The sequence below is a fragment of the Coturnix japonica genome, chromosome 8 (genome assembly GCF_054131305.1).
Source record: "Coturnix japonica strain WE chromosome 8, WE-NBRP24, whole genome shotgun sequence".
Classification (NCBI taxonomy): domain Eukaryota; kingdom Metazoa; phylum Chordata; class Aves; order Galliformes; family Phasianidae; genus Coturnix; species Coturnix japonica.
Window position 1 is genome coordinate 2,505,265 of NC_140670.1, and position 19,240 is coordinate 2,524,504.

Below are 19,240 nucleotides of genomic sequence, written 5' to 3' on the forward strand. Positions count from 1 at the left end.
AGACATAATTAAATGTAACTGAGCTACTACAGATTAGGGTTATAATAAAAATCTAAACCTGAAGTTTTCTAGCTGCTTTCAGCCATAAACAGAAGTTGATATCAAATCTGTGTCCATGTGAAGTTGAGTAAGCAATGCCAAATGGAGCCTGACATCCAGCTGCTTGATTCTCAGCAAAATTTGAGCAGGCAAAACAGAGTGGGCGTACATTAAGTGTAAGGACTAATTTTAGGAGATCACTGTTTTAGATCACTGCCATTCCAGATTCCTAAGGCTTCCTTCCGCTGGAGCTCTGCTCCTCCTGTACTCTTCCACCAACAACATGCTTTATTAATTTGGCTGTACATAGTATTGCGTCACTTCAGAAGGGGGAATCTCACTCTTTACTGAAGTATATACGTCATAATAATGCAAACACACACACACAAACCCAATTCCTATATAAGCATTGTGAAGCTACTGCTTAACTCAGCACTTACTGCACAAGCAGTTGTGCAGATTACAGATTAACAAATTGTCTATTCATAATCAACACCTTCCATTTACCAATTCTTACTTGCATTGGAAAGTTAGGAATAAAAGCCCATGCTCTCAGTTGTGATTTTAATTGTAAAACCAAGAAGCGATAATGTCAGAGTAACTGCCAGCCTCCTCAGGCTGATAGCATCTATGTAACTGCAACCCTAAGCAGCCTGCCTCAGAACAAATGAAGTATATGCTAGTGACAAACAACTGGTATATGTGAGATAAACACAAAAGCATAAATCACATTTTGCGTAGCCTATTTTTATTTAATTTACATCAATCTTCTTGTTATTATTCACTGGATAACAAAATACCCTAAGAAAAACCTGTTTCTTCTTTACCTAATATTAGATGCAGCAGGAAATTATAAAGAAACATTCATTAAAAAAACCTATAATAGTTTCACATAAACAGAGTGAAAATTGTAAGTGAATAAATTTCAAGAAATCCATTTAACCAGTATAATCTAAGTGCATCACCTACTGAGATGAAAGACAAACTCCATTTTAACTCCTGATACCTCTTAGGCTTGTTTTATGACCACAGCTACTCCTGTGATATGTACAAATAAACTACCTTCATAACTTAACCACGGGGTTCAATAGATTCATTGGTTTTAGTGAGTGCTCTTGGTGAAAGTAGCTGGCCTAATCATGCAAAACTGAAACCACACATCAATTTTTCCATTGCATTTTATGGCAGCTAAACAGAAATGGAATAAATGCTACTTCCCACCCCTCCTAACAGACTACATTCAAGTTTCCATGGAAACCGTGGACACCTGTGCAGAGAAAAGTAGAAAAGGGTGAAAATGTTCTCCCCGTTTTTTACCATTTCCCCTTTTCTCTCTTTGATCCACACAGAAACGTTTTATGTATAATTCATTTTCTGCTGTCCCTTATTTCTCCCTTCACTCTGCATGCACATCCACGCCTCAGGAAATTTCCCTTGTATCATCCCCTATTGGCTACCCAGATGATTTTGAAGTGTAATGAGTGAAATTTAAATAGTTTCAGATGCCTAGTTCTTATTATTACAATTACGGGTCCATATTTCAAGCCAGGAGATCATGAAAGAACCCAGCCAGAAACTCTAAGTACTCAGGATGGTCAACTATATCTTAGAAGATCTTTGGAGATCTTCCTCAATTACTGATACAAAGCTCTGAGACACATACCACGGGATATTAGAGGTGGTACCAGACAAAACCCAGAAAGGGTTTAAATGGCATGCACCAAACAAATCCCTAATAAGCCTTAGAAGAATTTGATTTGTTCTTCCTGAGATGAAAAAAAAAGACTAATAACTGTATTGACTAAATATAAAAAGTTGCACACTTAATGCAGGTTTAGCTGTAGACTCAAGATAACTGAGGAGGCAGAGACCAGAAAATAAATCAATTACAATTCTCATTTTATCATTATTACATACTTCTCGATTTTGAGAACACCCACTTACTGTAAAACAAATAGTACAACTTTCCACGAGAGGTTTAAAATATTCATAGCACATAAACTGTTCAAAAGCACCCACCATTAACCAGACTATTCTGAGACTTGCATTATTTTTTTGTGGGAATGATCCTCACCACCTTATCTCTTTGGAAGACTGTATCACATCCTGCAAAAAGGACCCATCAAAGTAGCTGATGTGCTGGGCCAATTGTTTTCCATAGCTAGAAGTTGCCTGGTATCATTTGTGTGTTCCTAATAGTTTTCTGACACACAGTGACTTTACTTCAATCAGGTTTCACCAAACTTTCAGAAGCTGAAGTTTTTTCTTACAATAACATTTCTGCATTTTTACAAGTTTATGCCCCACTCCCTCAAGCTATTTTCCTAGGCCAGCCCACAATTACATAAGATTACTGTTAGCACTGTTAGACCTTCTCCATAACATGGAATAGTTGAAAAATAGCATCCTTCTGCATGTCACAATACTATTTGTTGCACCCCATTTTCACTCCAAGAATTTGTCTGAAGAACTTAAATAAACAGCTCTAGTATAGAAAAAGCACCTGAATGTCTTCCTGAATGCTGTAATGCTATAACGGGATGGAAAGTAACACTATAACAGCAGGCTAGCAAAGTCTCCGGCCACAGCAACTGAAAATGAGCCCAGATGCAAAAACAAAGGAAAAGAACTGCTTACCTTAGAAAGGCCTCAGATAGACAGTGATATACAGCAAGAAGCCCTCACCTCTACTGCCACCCCTTAAGTGAGGTCTGGGAAGGGGCTGAACCTGGCTCCATCCCTTCTGGTCACTCAACTGCATTGCGTGCACCTGAGCTCTCCTAAGTTGGCCCTGCCTTCCCACCAGGTGATCCATCACTGCTTCAGGCTATGACTTAACATTTCCACTGTAAATGTGCTGTTCCAGATTACTTAGTTGCTTCACAAATAGTATCTAATCACTAAATCTTAAATAAGAGAGCACAGGCGCTAAATTTCTGAGCATATTTTGATATTATTGTAATTCTAAACTCTCCTCATCAGTGCAACTGATTTTCTCACTCACTATTACTGTCATGTAAAAAATAGAAATGCAGAAGTATTCAAACAACCTGTTTCCATGTATCGGCCTTAAAAAAGAAAATCTTATTGATGTCATTGCTTCTTAGCATTGAATACACTGTAAATAGTATTAAAATAAACAAGACAGTAGGAAATGGAAAGAAAATTAAAAGAAGTCCTTACAGTTGAAGTATTTTTTAAGGATGCACGGTATGGTAACAAAAATACCTTGACTCTTTACAGGGTAGCATTTTCACATGAAGTGTTACCTGGAGTAACCCATGGAGAAAATCTGAATAGAAACTACAGAAATGGGGACAGTGGGGAGGGCACAGACTGATTTTCAGAGACAGAAAGCACACATCACTAAATATTTCATGAATGCCTTCATGATTCCTAATGTCTGTTGGAGGATGTTTGAACTCCATATCTCTTACTGAAGCACTTAAAACACAGGATGAAGCGATAATAGTAGTAGATGGACTCTGCCTTACCTGTGCCTTTCATCTACTGCCTCACTCGTTTCAGTATCACATGTAGTAATAGTGCTTTCTCTGCCTGAAATGAAAAATACAAGTGACCAAAGATGTAAACATTCCCCTCAGCCATGTGGAACTTAAGGTCAGCCTATTTCCTTTCTTCGTATCTACATTCTGTCATCCTCATATGCTGCAGTCTCACTATATCCACCTCTCCAATTATAGCATCTGAAAAGAAACATTGCTCTCCTCAACTGGTTACATACATCCCATTGTTTTGGGAATGTAACGTTGCTCTTTCTGTCACAGACACTTTTACAGACAGGGTTAAAAACTGGGCATGCTTACGCTGTTTGAAAGAACACATTAAAAAACAACTGGGAATATCACACGTCTTTATATGGGATTTAATTCCTGAGAAGAGACAAGCACGCTCGCCCAGAAAAGCAAAGAATGCTTGTGAATAAACTTTGTTGGTTTCCTAAAGGAGTTGCCATGGGGCATCAAAGCAGAACACGTTCTGGAGGAGGGAGGCCTACGAGTGACCTTAGGGATGAACTCCAACAGCACCAGATCCTTCTAGATTAATAAATTATTTTCTGTTTTTTAAAATGTGTATTTAAATCCATTGGTTTCTTGCATATATTCTCAGTTCCTTGATTTTTGATCACTTTGGAAACATTTATGTACCATTTATGGACCAGCTAATGGTGCCTCAGCTTCGCTTGTTTTCTTTACGGATAGTGCAAACATTAGCATTCAAAGAGCTGCTAAAAGCTTAATAAATCCCAACAAAGAAAATTCTTCATAACTAAAAAGAGGGAATTAAATTGCTCATCCTTTCTACCTCAAGAGTCCTCTGCCAGATAAAGAACACTGACCATGGGTAGATTATAAATATTGATAGTCTTATGATTATTACATAATAGAAACATTTTGAGTATCTAAGCTCAGGATTTCTTGTAAAAAGATGCAAATTTGCTGAGGTCCTGGAGGAACTTACCTCAGAGCTCAGGTGCCAAGAAAATTCTACATCTTGCACATTTTATTTCTATCTTACAGTTAGGAGTCTCAGCACACAGAAAGGTATTTTTAATGCATTTTTTGCAAGTAGATCACTCATTGAAATAGATTGCTTCAATACTTCTTTCTGTTCATAAGGTGCAAGTATGTGCTGTCTGGAAGGTTCTCGAAGCACAGCAATACAGTGATAAATTTTGAATGAACATTAGCAATTTATCCTTTACTCTTACACTTAGCTGAATTCCTTTAAAACTGTCAAATGAGAATGAACAGCAATAGCTAAATTAAAGATCACTACCAGGTACAGATAAAAATGAAAGTTGCAGAAGTATTTTTTTAATTACTCAAGACATTCAGCTATAGGAAACACTTGTCTCTCCATCTGATTGCATACGGTACAATGGCGACATATATAAGCCTCTCCATTAGGGAATTAACATGACCAAGCTCCTGCAGGCCAGCACAAGTTGTCACTTCATATTGCCTTTTCCTTTGGACACAACTGCTTCCAGCTTTCTCTGGAAGACACAACACAGTGCAAAACTGCAGGAAGTTAACACTTGTCATCACAGTGTGTTTTAAAGCATTTAATTTAAAACGGCAGAAACGTGCAAAAAATGAGAAGAATCACTTTTCTGTATCACCATGTCAGCACAGATATAACTAACTCTGTCCAGTGAAATATGCACCCCTTTAAAAGAGAAATACATTTCTCTCCTGTTCTGCTGTTACCAAGGAATAGAAAGCTGCGGTCCACTTCATATAGCCTTATAAGTAATTCATTAAGCCTATACGACCCTGTTCTCTGAGGCTGTATAATCACCATGACATTTCATATAACACACAAAATATTGATAAAGCACACATTGAGCAGCTACTTAAAAGAATAGGTCTCTGGATCAGTGAGCTGATATAAGGTAATATAAAAAGCAAAACAGTTACTGAGACTAAGCTCTGGGTGAGCTGCACTGCTAGATTTTTCTTTTTTCCATCAGTTCAGCAATATAGAAAGCAATTTAAAAGAATAAATATGTATCTACGACTTGTCTATCATGTTACAAAGCGATTCATTAATTTTGACTGCATAAAGTAACTGATATAAAGTAATTAATTGTAGAGGATATATTATTGCTTGTGCAGAAAGACACTCTACCACTATGATGTCAACACAGTTTGTGTGCAGATACTAGAAAATGTGCAAGAAACATAAAGACAGGATTCCTATATACTGGAATGTCTCTACTGCTGCAGCTCACTACTGAAGTACTTTCAGTTTTTCCATGATGCCTTCTCCCCTTCAGCTGGCCAAAAGATCTGAGACCAAAATCTATCTATTGATAATTTTTATTCTTTCTTGAGGGGCAAGACTACGTATATGAACAAAATGCTAATGATATTAGAAAGCTCCAAATTACAGAAAATTATTTTGCTATTTCCTCAGCAACATAGAAGATTAAACACAGGTTATTTGTTTGTTATTCCCTATCTTCATAACAACTTTTCATTTGAGTTCAAACACCCATTCCTTTCCTTATTAGATTCTCTATGTTCTGTCTCACAATAAGGCAGATTCAGCAAAGCTCCAGGAGGAAGGTTTTCTACTTCTTCAGCATACTGACACTCTCTACTAAAAGAACAGATAGTAAAGTGCATGATTTCTGTGGGGTCTGAACTCCACAGTTCAGACAGTTGGTCCAGAACATCAACAAACCTGATGTTTACCATTTACTTTTTGCAAAACAGCCTCTCTAAACACTGTCTCCTCCATCACATTTTGTCTAATTTGTACACAAGATGTGGTAAAAAAAAACTAACATTATAGACATCATAGTTTTAATCATATATTTAAACTTGAGAGTCCACATGCTTTCCTCTCCAAGAGGAGGTAATAGCTGTACTTTGTGTCATATAAAAACATGAGTGAAAAAAAAACAAACAACATTTTGAATACTCTAAGGAAGCAAATAGAAAAAATAATTACTAATGTACGCTTACTGTGAGCTTTGCTAATTTGCCCTCTAATTCATAGTTTCTTTCCCAGCTGGAGAAAGAGGCCCTAAAATAAGCCCCATCACTTAGAGGTAATTAAATACTTCTTAAGTATTTTAATACCTCCTACTTTGGAAAAAACATACAGTGAAATAACTGAAATACAGAAAGAATGGTAAAACATAATTCTCAGCATAGAGGATCATGCTGTCCACATTTCATGATCTACCTAATAAATATTGCAAAATAATCCATGTGAATGAGTTTGCAAAGGGAAGAAAGCACTATTCGTGATGATGAAAGAATTCAGAACTTGCTCAAGAGCACACAAGTGAAATGAATATTGCACGAAGAGGATATGCAATTAAGAAATCCCAGAGAAAGGATGTAACATTGTTTTCCTTTGTCACCTGGCACACCGCACACTTAACCCTGGACCTTAGCCTGGCTGCTGCTGCCTTTTACAGAATTCAGAATGAGGATGGCTGACAGCTTGCTGAGCTCTCCATCCTTTGCTGGCGAGCTAGTAGAGCTAAGGAAAAAAAAAACAACAACCCTCACTTTTTTAATTGCAGGGTTCCTGTGTGCTTAGAGGCATCAGAGAAAGTTATGACCAATAATAACTAATTGTCCAAACAAGCTTACATCAGGGAAGTTTCAAATAAAATAGCAACTTTGGTCCCATGCTTAAGAAATGATGTGAATCAACTTACTGTACACTGAGACTGTCACTTAAGGCATATATGCTATTTAACCACTCTACCTATAGTCCATATCTTTGTCAGCTGAAATGTTATCTGGCCAAGTTCTCTGCTCTGACAAAAAAATTTCTGCCTGCCTGAACAACAAAAGAAGTCCTACTTAATTATTCTGTGCAGTCACTTCCATGTTCTAGTCAGGATTTGTAAATATGCAGTAAGAGTTAATTAGAAAGAAGCCTTGAAAATAAATTTAATGGTACGGCCTCTGAAATGACTACAGTAGGGCATTAATAATGGTGGGAGAAAAAAAGTGGTAGACTACTTTTGACGAGACAGAAGAAAAAATCCCTTCTTTTAACTTATTTAAAATGGTGTAATGGTAAAAACATTTGTAAGTCAAAGCAGGGCATAATAAAAGGAAGAAAGTACAGCCGTGAAGGTATGATCCTCTGTAAATTACAGACTATAGTTTTCATTTCATTATTCTTACAAATCTTTTATTTCCCACAGAATTTGTGAAGTCTCTCTAAAAGGACCATACGTGATGATATATAAGAGGTCAAGACTGAATTCTTTCTTTAGAACAGGCTTTACATTTCTCAGATATGGCCACATCTGCCATTCCCTGTGGTGAGAGAGATGAAGTGATCTCACAGCACTGTCTATTCACACATCTCTTGGCCTTTCCAACAGACATCATCACAGATCAAACAGAACGGCACACAGCTCACAACTGGAACGGGATGAAAAGTGAAAATTAGGACTGATGGAAATATTTTCCCCATTCTTGCCAAGTTCATTTGATCGCTACAGGGAAAGCTGAAATAAATTAGTTTGAAAGGTTCCAAAGTCAAACATTAAAAGAAAATTAACTATTAAATACACTTATAGAATGGCTCTGAAATGGTAAACTGATAATCTTATTAACTATTTTCCACAGTTTCATTTGTGCAATGATGTCGGTCAATACTTGGCATTCCTGTGGACTTTTTTCACCTAGCCTAGTGCAACTATGGCTTGCACACAAAGCATAGAAAGTTCATTTTCTGATCACTTCAAACAAGAGGGAAAGTGAGCTTACAAGAGCTCCTGAGAAGCCCTTTTTTTCAGTACCTCTTCCATGAATTAACCCTTATCACAACTAACATGCATCTGCAGTCAGCTTTCCTAACACAAACAGATTTGAGACTAACATCTACTTCAGAATGGATATCCTGAATGCTTGTGCAGCTACAAAATTTGAAGTCAAAGCCAAGAAAATTATCACATGTAACTAACAGTACATTTATGTACTGTCCTACTGTGCAGTGTAGTATTTTTCACCATTTTAAACACCAGATTTAGCTCTGCTGTACTGTTTCTGTGCCAACTAAGATACTTAGAATGCCATAAAATGTCCTCCTCTGGAGAAGAGACATCTCACTGGAGTGAGATGCACTAATAAGGAAATAAAACTGTCAAAAACCCCTAATGATTCTACCAAAGATGTTCTTCGCTTAGTCTTAACCAAAATGAAAGGTTCCATCTCTAGAAAAGTCTGTTATAAACACTGAAAAGAAAGGATAATATGAACTACAGTGGAAACAAACCACACATTTGTGTTAGGAGTGACCTTTATCTATGCTACTGCAGTCAGAAATGCCACAAAGTTTGAAAGATGTGGCAGGTCAGAAACAAGAGACATGTAAGGTCAGTGTAGAATCATAGGATACTAATACCAGCAGTTCCAGTTACAAGAACTACAACAGTTACAAGCATATTTTAAAAAGCTGGAGGGGACTTGATTGCTTTCTAACGGATGGGAGCAGACTGGAAGGAATAAGAGGTATTACAAGCACAGAACTGATTCATACTGCCAGAGTGAAAAGAATAGAATGCTAAAGTAGTTAAGTTTTCAAAACACCACTGAAAGGATTAAAAACTTATTTCATTGTCCCTCTCAAACTTTTGGAAACACATATTGCAACTGTTACAGACACTATAAATCATAGCAGCAATGTAAACATACTGAATTTCCCATATTCAGTTCCAGTTTCCCATAATCCAAATTACGCTCATATGAGTCAATTTCTGATGATTAACCATCACTATGATTTAGTAGTTTTTGGGAATCATACAAGTAAGTATTCTAAAAAAGAAATTATAAATTTTATATTTATTTACAATATTTTTGGAAAACTTTCCTTTAAATTCTTTTCACTATATAATAGCATGGTAAATTGCAACATAATAATTTTATTCTCAACATAAAAATACCACTGCTCAAGTAAGATCATTTTGATGCCATATTTTGGTAGCCTATGAGTGCTTCCAGTTATGGTAAATGAAATACAGCAATACAGGAAGACAAATACTTTCCCAAGTATATCGCAGTCAGACACACTTAGCAACATGTTTTTAAGAGGGAAAAATAATATGTGTGCTAAACAGTTGTGTTCTGAATGTCTTTCTGGCTAATATGATAAGTTTTTTCTTACTTCAGGCAGCCGGAAAGAAAAATATTTCTCTCATGAAATTCTTGTTGAATAAGAAGTCTGATAATAACCAGACATACACACAAAAGCTGTCATCAGATTCCAGTCCAAATCTTGAGGTGGTAAGTATCTATGTATATAATAACTTATAATTTAATTTATTCTGCACGTTACCAATTGAGAGAATAGAGACTTAGATGAGGATTGAAGGCAAAGAGTATTCCTCATTTTGAGCATTTCAAGTCTCCACACTTTCTTATTCATGTTTTCATCAAAAGCTATTAATTAAGGAACCAAACAGCTCTTATTGACAAAAATGCATTGAAAACAGTAATCAACAAAATGATTTCTCATTATCATCAGATAAAAAGAATGGCTATGTGATTTTCTTTTCCAGATGCATCAGAACCAGGCATGGAAAAGGGATGGTGAATGGTGAAAAAAAAGCACCCTCTCTTCCTATCTTTTGTCCATCTGGGAGGATTTAAGGAACTAAAGGAAATGACAAACCATGACAAAGTCAATGAGAAGCATTTGCTCATCCCTCTAGTATGGGTGGTGGTGCTGGTGATGATGTGTTGTAATTTCCCGTCTAACATATAAAGGAATTCAAGACTGCTTTCAGCAATAATACATCTTGATGTGGGCTGCTGTAGCATGTAATTTCTGTAGCCTAACAACATCAGACTTCTGCTGAGCTGCATGGCCTGCCCTGATTGCTTAAGCCAGCTAAGGCCAAAGTGAAGCATAAGCAAACACTGATGCAGATCATATCAAGCATTTAGCTATCTCAAAAACGAGCCTATGAAAAACAAATTCATGATATCCAAATTCTAATTCTACTTGCAAATACTAATTCTTGATTAATAATTTAATTCCAAATTAAAGTAGAACTTGAATCAGATGATTGACATCTGAAATATTCATGTTAACCACGACTGGGTTTTGCTCTCTCACCCCAATTACTATCATTCTTAAGCTAAATATAAGGGTTAGTTTCCAGCAAGATTTTTTTTTTTTCTAAAATATATATATTTAGCCAGTCAATCCTCTTATCTTTATACTTAGAAAAAATGGGCTCTCCCAGGGACTATCTGTGATTCTGACCTAATGAGATACCATACCGTGCCTCAGAGCACTTGTAAGTAATATGGGATTAAAGAATTCTTTCGTTGAATCATGTTCAGAAATACAAAAAAAGGAACATACAAAGCTTGCCCCCTATTGACATCTGTAGCACTGTCGATTGTTTGAAGATGTGTGTCAATCCAAGGATTAAAGGACACACACATAAAGGAAAACCTGGAGATCATTCCAAGCCAGCATTTCTCAGAACTGTAAAGTCATAAGAGCTCACCAAAAAATAAGATACTGACACTGATCTTAGCCCAGTCTTCCCTAAACCAACAACTTGCCACTCCTCATCTTCATGCAAGATTAGCATAGGGCAAAACTGTACTGCAGGGTTCGTGTGGAGCCGGATCTGCCTGCTCCCTTTTCACACCTGGATGTGGCAGTTCATACATGACTAACAGGTGCTGCTGTCACCTGTACAGGTGACCTGCTTTAACACAACAAGGCTTTAATGTGCATGGCTTTAACATACTTAACGTAATGGTTTTTAGTATGCTCACAACTACAGAAGTTATAAATCAGTAGAAAGCTTCATCCTGGAGAGATAATCCTGAAACGTCACTCTAGCCATACTTCCACAGAAAATGAGACTTACCAGCTTTGCTCAGCTGGAAAGACTACCTGAGCATGGCCAATATCTACATGTGTGCTATTAAAATTTCATTTTTTTCACCTGATGTTATGTTTTAAACACTTGGTCTTGAAAACTTCTCTTTTTCCATCAGTTTTCTCTGATGAATACAGATCTTTTCAATAATTGACGCTTAGTTTGCTTATTGTTGGTTTCCAAAAGGAAAAAAAAAAAAAAAAAAAAAAAAAAAAAAAGCATGATACTCTTCAAGCTCTTGTAGCTTTAGTTTAAATAAATTCTTACTTTCATGTATACATACTGATATGATGACGTTGCTCTTTCTGACAGAGAGAGAAGTACAAGTGTGGCTGCATACAAAATCACAACAGTGGGTGACAAACTTTTGCAAGCTGGCTGCAAATAAAATGTTAAAATCTGCAATTCTCTTAGTCCAAGGATCATATCTGAATGCAAATAAACACAATTCTTTGGAAAGTGTGAGCAACAGATGTGTTCATTTCCAATACCCTTGTAAGGGAAAAACACGGGTTGCACTGTTCCTACAAGTTGATACCCGCAGTCCAATCTAGATGAAACATTCAGATTAAGCTCAGAAAGCAGAAAGGCAACCCCAAATTGTCTATGTCTTAAAAGCTAGTTAATAAGTACTTGCGATTAATCCATAAAAGTGATACTTCAGTTCACTGATCAAAATACCTTTTAGAAAATAATACCATCTCTTTTGCAAGTGTTTACTCTTGTAAGCAGATTTCCTTTTAAAAGAACATCTACAAATGGAGTCTTTGAAAAACAGAAATACCATCGTGACTAGCACAGTACAGGAAGAGTAATGTCATGCTGATGGCAGAGTAATAGTATATAAATACATAGGATTAGACAAATTAGGTTTTCATGTATTTAACACAGAATTCTTATGGATTAAAAAGCACATCACTCCTTTCCCAGTGAAGAGGACAGCAAATATAACAATCTGGGAGAAATCAGGCTGAAAAAAAAATATATATGGAAACTTCTGCTATTTCACAATCGGGGTAACTAGGGCAAAGGATGTCTAAAAAGAGGCTGATAGTGAATTTTTGGACTTGCATTTTAGATACAGTCTTCCTAATTATGATTCGTGATTTAGTTATGAAGACAGAAAACCTACATTGTTACAGTAACCACAACATCCTTAAAATTCAGTTTCTTTTTGGTGCAATAATCATAAATATATATATACATATACTGTTTATATATATGTATATAAAGAATAAAATATTTTTAAGTTTCTGGATACAACTGAAAGGCATTAAAGTGGAACGCTGAAAAAAATGTATACAGATAAGATTTGAGGAATGCCAAACTAAAATGTATGGAATGAGTGTTATTCCAATTGCTAGAGTGTTAAAGGGGAAACTTACAGTAACCTTAAGAAACAGATAATGAATGGCAGTCTCTGTTTTCTGATTAAACAGAAAGCCAAGACTAGGTGTGAAGCGTGAAAATAAGATATAATTTTACCTCTAGCATTTTTGTTTTAAATACTGACCTGATTTGGACTGATTATATTAACTGCCTGCTGTAAATCTCCAAAAAGTTGACTCATTCCTTGCTGTATAATTCAGAACGTTAACTGTTCTCTGAAAACCTCCAGGAAAGTTCATTCCCTTCTTGTATAATTCAAGCACATGTTTATGAAAATCCAGACTCGTGTTGTTGTTCTAAGTATGATCAGCCCAAGCAACACTCAAAATGGAAATACATAGGAGATAAGACTGTTCAACAAAGCATGTGGCATAAGAAATAAAGCATTCTGGTTTATCTGTTAGAACTGCAAAAGAACTTTTGGGAGCAGTTTTATTTCAGTTAAAGTAATTCAATGCTCAAAACTAACTGGTCAAAGGGAAGATTTACCTGAAACATTGAGTAATAGCAAGTAAATAGCATAATTTACCAGAAGTGAAACACTAACATTATGTTATTGCCTTTACACATTATGCAACCCAGTTCATCAAGGAAGCTGTTATCTGGGAAGGCCTGGCCAAAAAAAAAAACCAACACCAAAACAAACTACAAAAAGCACAATTAATGCATCCTCTGCAGGAAAGTAGAATCATAAAAAAAATCAACTCTAACCCAAGCATAAACCGTCCACACAATGACAAACACCACCTTCACTCTTTCAGATTTCATCACCGTTTGCAAGCTAGCAATCAGATGCAACATGCCAGTCCTGGTATATTATTGCAAACACAGGCTGGCTTGGCATCCATCAAAGTCTTTCACCTAAGCTGTGGCAAAAGCACTTGGAAAGATTTCTTAGTGTGATCCATGTCACTGATGCCTATTTTGTTACTAATTCTCAAGGTTCTTCGCAGCATGAGAAGCCATCATTATAACCATCAAATCAGAACCAGGTTAAAGAAACCAGGCATGTCTGACACTACCAGGGGCTCTACAGATTCCTTACCCCCTCTGTGAGTAGGCAGCATAATGAAGGGACACAGTAGGCTTTTTTTCCTTCTCCCTCTTAATTTCAATTTACGCTAACAAAAACCTCTGAATTACTACAGAAAGTTACTTCTTTATGACAAAATGCCACATCTTCCTTAAAACACAAGATTCGGGTTTACCCAGGTCAAAGATATATCTTTTTTTTTTAAATATATATATGTATAAATTGTGTTATTCTATCTTAACAGAAAATTAAGGCTAAATATGCACAGTACTTCAGTGAAAGTGAGATCTCGTAATCCATATACTAAGTACATTAAATACAATCTAACATAAACAAACACAAGCCATTCTTAACTTCCACTCTGACGAAGTGGACCAAGCAGGGGAGTACTTCTACACAGTCATTTTCCATTTCCTGAGTGAAATAAAACCCAACATCTCAAAACATGAAGCTATCTACAGTACTTAGGACAGCCTGATGGACTTGAGGAAAGGGATTAACTCCGTTCTAACACTGAATAAGAAGGAACCAGTAATCTTCGGACTGTTAAGGATGAGGAATAGAGACCAATCATGTTTTGCCAAATGTTTCTCCTACTGGGCTCCAGAAGAGGTGACAGCAGTAATGTCTTAGGGTTTGATTAATTGATAATCACAGACTCAAAGATACACTTTTTAAAACACATATTCACAAGGTGTTGCACTGAGGAATTAATATCTTTCCATTTCATTGCAGCAACTGTCCACTGACCTGCTTTCTTTAAGACCTTTGCTCCTTATGGAGAATAAAATTTACTTTGTAGAAAACAAAATAAATGCAACACAATTTGTATTTTGCAACCCTTTTCTTCATACTGTAAGAAATTCAGGCAAATTTTCATCTACCTTGTTCGTTGTTGATGGTAGGCATATGAAGTAATTAGAAGTCCGACAAAATACGAAGGGCAAAAAGAATGGGAAAGAAGCCCAGAGAATCAAGCAAACAGTTCAAAAGTAACCAGAACTGACAGCAAGAAAGTAGGGAAAGCATTTAGTTCAGCTTGGTTTTGAAAACTTGGACCAATTTGAAAAGTGACAGAATAGTGAAGTACCAGCCTTGGGGCATCAGAGGAACTTCCAAAGATTAAGCTGTTTTCTTCATAACTGACATTAATAATGAGTTTGCTGAATGGGCCAACAGACTGTTGGGAACTTGGCACATAATTGCAATAGCCCAGCTTGCTATAGTGCTTGTCAGCACTCCCTGCCAATCTGTCTTTTTGCTATTTCCACTTATTAAAGCTGTTTTGCTGTAAGCTTTTCTGGAACAAGCGCTTTGTATTGGCCACATGGCTGCACTGTCCACAGCATGACTCAATGAAAACCAGTTCTAGAAATTGGGATCATTGCTGTTAATAGGCTAGAAGTACAGTTCCCTCATTTACACTACGGATTATAACATGAATCACAGTATTTCTTTCATCATGGTGAGGAAAATGCCCTGGCAAACATTAAGTTGGCTTTGTGTGCTTTTTGACCTAACTAGCTTTGCCTTTAACAAATATTCAGCGCAAACCAACAGCAGAGCAATTTTACACTTTCCTTTATCTGTTTCTTCAAGCAAGTTGTCTAATTAATGATTCTATCAAAAGGCTAATTTTAAGAAGCTTCCGAAGGCAAGATTTTGGAACTTTGCTGTACCATACTAGTAAGATTAATTTCCTCTTATTGATCTTATACAATTTTAATACTGCTAGGTTAGCAAATTAAACACTACTAGAAAGCAAGAAAATGTTGATTACATTCCTGTAAGGATGATGATAAAAACAAAGATAGGATAAATATGGCTTAAGAAACACTTGAATCAAGTCTAACCATATTTGCTTTGAGAGTTGATTTCTCTTAAACTACTCCAATAAAGCAAATTAACTTTTCACAAAATAAAATAAAATTTAAAAACTCTATTAATAATATTTCAAAGAAAAATAGGGTTTGTTCTGAGATTGCTCCCTAAAAACTGGGAGAGAAAACTCAGTTCTAGTCTCAAATACTCTCACTAAAGACAGACGATAAGGAAGTAAGATACCACCCTATATGCGTTATCATTTTGATACTGTATTTGCTTATTATATCCAGATAAAAACACAACTCATTTCATTTCATGTTCACTTCACAGTTGGTGAACGTAGCCAAATGATAAAATTATTCCTGTCTGAACTTGGTAGAGGGAATGAAGAAGATTTAAATACTTGTTTGAGGGACAGAGAAAGGTGAAGAATACAGAACACTGAGATAAAGTAGAGAATTACAGAATAAATACTGAGGACACTGCATTTTAACACTCGCACTTGGGATAAGCTTCTACTGAAAAATCCTGGCCAAAAAAAGTTTACAGTTTCAGTAGTTTGCAGCTGTGTGAAAGCAGCAAATATTCCCTTCTCTCTGAAAGAGTATTTGGCATGCAATGGCCAGCCATGGCACTGTGTAAAAACAGCCTCTTAATCTAAATTATTTCACCCCAAACCTGCTTCATCTTCCTGATATAGATTGCTAAATGATACTAGACAGGACATACAGTTCTGAATGATCACCCTGTGATAGGGGATGTTTTGCAATGTTCCAGCTACTCCTAAAGCTATTAAAATAATGATCAAAAGAAAAAAAGACATTAAAACCAAGTACGGATCGCTTACATGAAATATAACTTGAAAATTTAGTTAATCCTGTACATTCTACTGGAGATGTGCACGTGTGTGTGTTAAAACAGGCAAACGCACCACAAGATTTACAAAGACCGCCACTCACGCTACTTGTCTGAAAATTAGTCCTGCTATCAGAGGCCTGCTTAGAATGTGCGTTGGACTCAATGATCTCAAGAGGTTCCTTCCAGCTCCTACAATTATGTCATTATGTGAACAGCGTCTAGATAAGATACACATATCACAGAGAAGTTCTATATCCCTAAAGCATTAAGGACTTTAAGTAAGTCACAGATTAATATGGGTATTTGTTGACAAAAAAAATCCCAACTCAATTTACTGCCTTGTTTTGTTAAAAACACATAACAGTTCTTTGTTTCTGGCAAAGCTTTGTGTTAAGCCTGAATCAATATTCATCTTGCTGGCATGAAAAACAGTATTTGGTTAAGGGATGATACACTTTTCTCAATAAAAAAAGATTTCAAAAAGGATGTGTGAATGTCTGAAAAATATTATAAAAACATAGTTATTGGGAAAGATGCCTAAATATTTAACTTGATAGAGATAGCACAAAAATTAATCAATGTATTTAAGCTGAAAAACCTCTGACTACCAATGCTGCTTGCAAAACCTCTACTGTTGGAAACACACTCATCAGGTAAGCATGAGACCAGAAGCAGTTTCACAACCTCGCAAAGCAAAGTTGCTCTTCCTAAGCTACTGTCCTGACTTCTTATCCCTGTGTCTCCTACCTTCCTACTTTATAAACTCGCACACCTGCAAGAACACAGAAATAAGAAGATTTATTATTTACATACTGAAGGAATAAATAAGAAGCTTTTTTTTCAAAAAAGTATTAGAAGTATTCTCCATTCTTTTTAATTTCCTTGTTAAATAGGATAGCAACACTCTTCGTCTAACTCTTCTTCTGTCTAAAACCAGATAAGCTGAAGCGGACAGGACTTTGTATTTGGTCATATAGCTGATAATTTTTGCACTAACACCATGCTACCCTTAAACACAAGTGTCTTTGAGTTAGGGAAGCTGAGCCATAGAGAACTGTCTAGACTTTCTAAGCTTTGTCTTATATGTGTTTTGATAAACTTCTTCAAAATACCTTTAGAACAGAACAATATCCCCATGGCTTTGTGAGATCAAAATGACAAGGTCATCATGCTGGCTTGATCGATAAAGTTTTGATTCATCTGCTCGATCAAAAGCGATTAGCATCACATTGGATGGGTGGCTCCTAGGATGCATCTGACTGAACTTCAGTAAGACCAGCAAACTGCTGGCATCAAAGACCCTGAAACAGGGTGTCACGGTTTGAACTAAAAATCCACCTGCGTCCGTGACAGGGGGCCGTAGGCCCCGGAGGGGCCCTAGGCCGAAAAGAAAAAGTTAATTAGGAAAAGAAAACAGCGGCAACGATCTAAGGAGGCACACTTATTTACTAAATACTATATCGAAATACAGGATAACACAATATAATACAATATAATTGAAAATTGAGCTAACGAATCAAGCAAAATAGGAGAGAGAATGAGTCCCGTAACCGAGAGGCCTACTGTAAATCTAGGCGAACGGCTGAAGGCTCCCACACACTCCCCTGAATGCCAGAACTCGAAAGACCTCAGTCTGTTCTGCGACAGAGTTAATATAGAGTCCAGGTCCCGTGACCTATCGTGTTGTTCCCTGGGAGATGTAGTCTTCTTCTGTAAGTTGCAGATTCAGTAAAATTATTCATGCTTTATATGATGTTATGATGTGGAATACTGATAGCAAAAATTACAACATTATTAAACCATGACATTCCACCCCTTATTCTACATCATTACATTATGTTTATGCATACATACACACTCATATGTATAATTGTGAATAATCAGCAACCTTATTTTCCTCAACAATTTATATTTATTCCATACAAATCCCTAAGTTGAGAACAAAACTCTATAACCTAACCTACTATTTATTAATTTTGAGAAAATGGCAAAACTGCCAGAAAAAGGAAAACGTGTCAGCGGTAGAGGGAAAAGGCAGCGCTAGTAGGGCGTCCCCCACATCAAGGTGCACTCATCTTTTCCCAGCCACCACAGCAGATTTCCTTTTGACTTATACTTCTTTCCATGTGTGCTCTACACATGCATGGCCAGTGCAGGATATAGAGTCCAGATGGAAAACTTGCTTACAGAATGCCTAATTAAGGTATATAGAGAAAAAGTGTTTCCTTAATATTATTCCACTCTATCTTAAGTCCTATACCTAATTGAACTATTCTGTACCTAATTGAAATATTTTCTGAGACTCTACCTATATATTTACAGGAAAATCATTGGCTGCACTCCCCCAACATCAAATTCCCTTGTGGTACACATTGAACATTCCCATTTTTGTCCATCACCCACCATGTGCACCCAGGTCCCTGGGCAAAGACAGTACCCCGGAGAGGTTTGCCCTTTCCAGACGCTGGAAGGACCCAAACTGTTTTTCCCAACACACTCTTTATGTGTACTACAGGAACCTTATCTCCCTCCACGGTACGTAGGGAACTGGATTGGTTAGGACCATTACGATTACTAGATCCTCGAGTGTTGACCAACCAGGTGGCTTCTGCTAAATGGTTCTCCCAATTTTTATACGTTCCGCCACCCATTGCTTTCAACATAGTTTTCAATAACCCATTGAATCGTTC

General features: G+C 36.6%; 1 long non-coding RNA gene across 1 annotated transcript in view; it reads right to left on the minus strand.

Annotated features, from left to right (window-relative positions):
* The window catches only part of LOC107315584 (uncharacterized), a 78,993-nt gene that overhangs the window by 16,017 nt on the left and 43,736 nt on the right, over positions 1-19,240 (minus strand). The window contains exon 2 of the long non-coding RNA XR_001555972.3: positions 3,534-3,597. This is a non-coding gene — a long non-coding RNA (uncharacterized LOC107315584). The remainder of the gene's footprint in view (positions 1-3,533; positions 3,598-19,240) is intronic.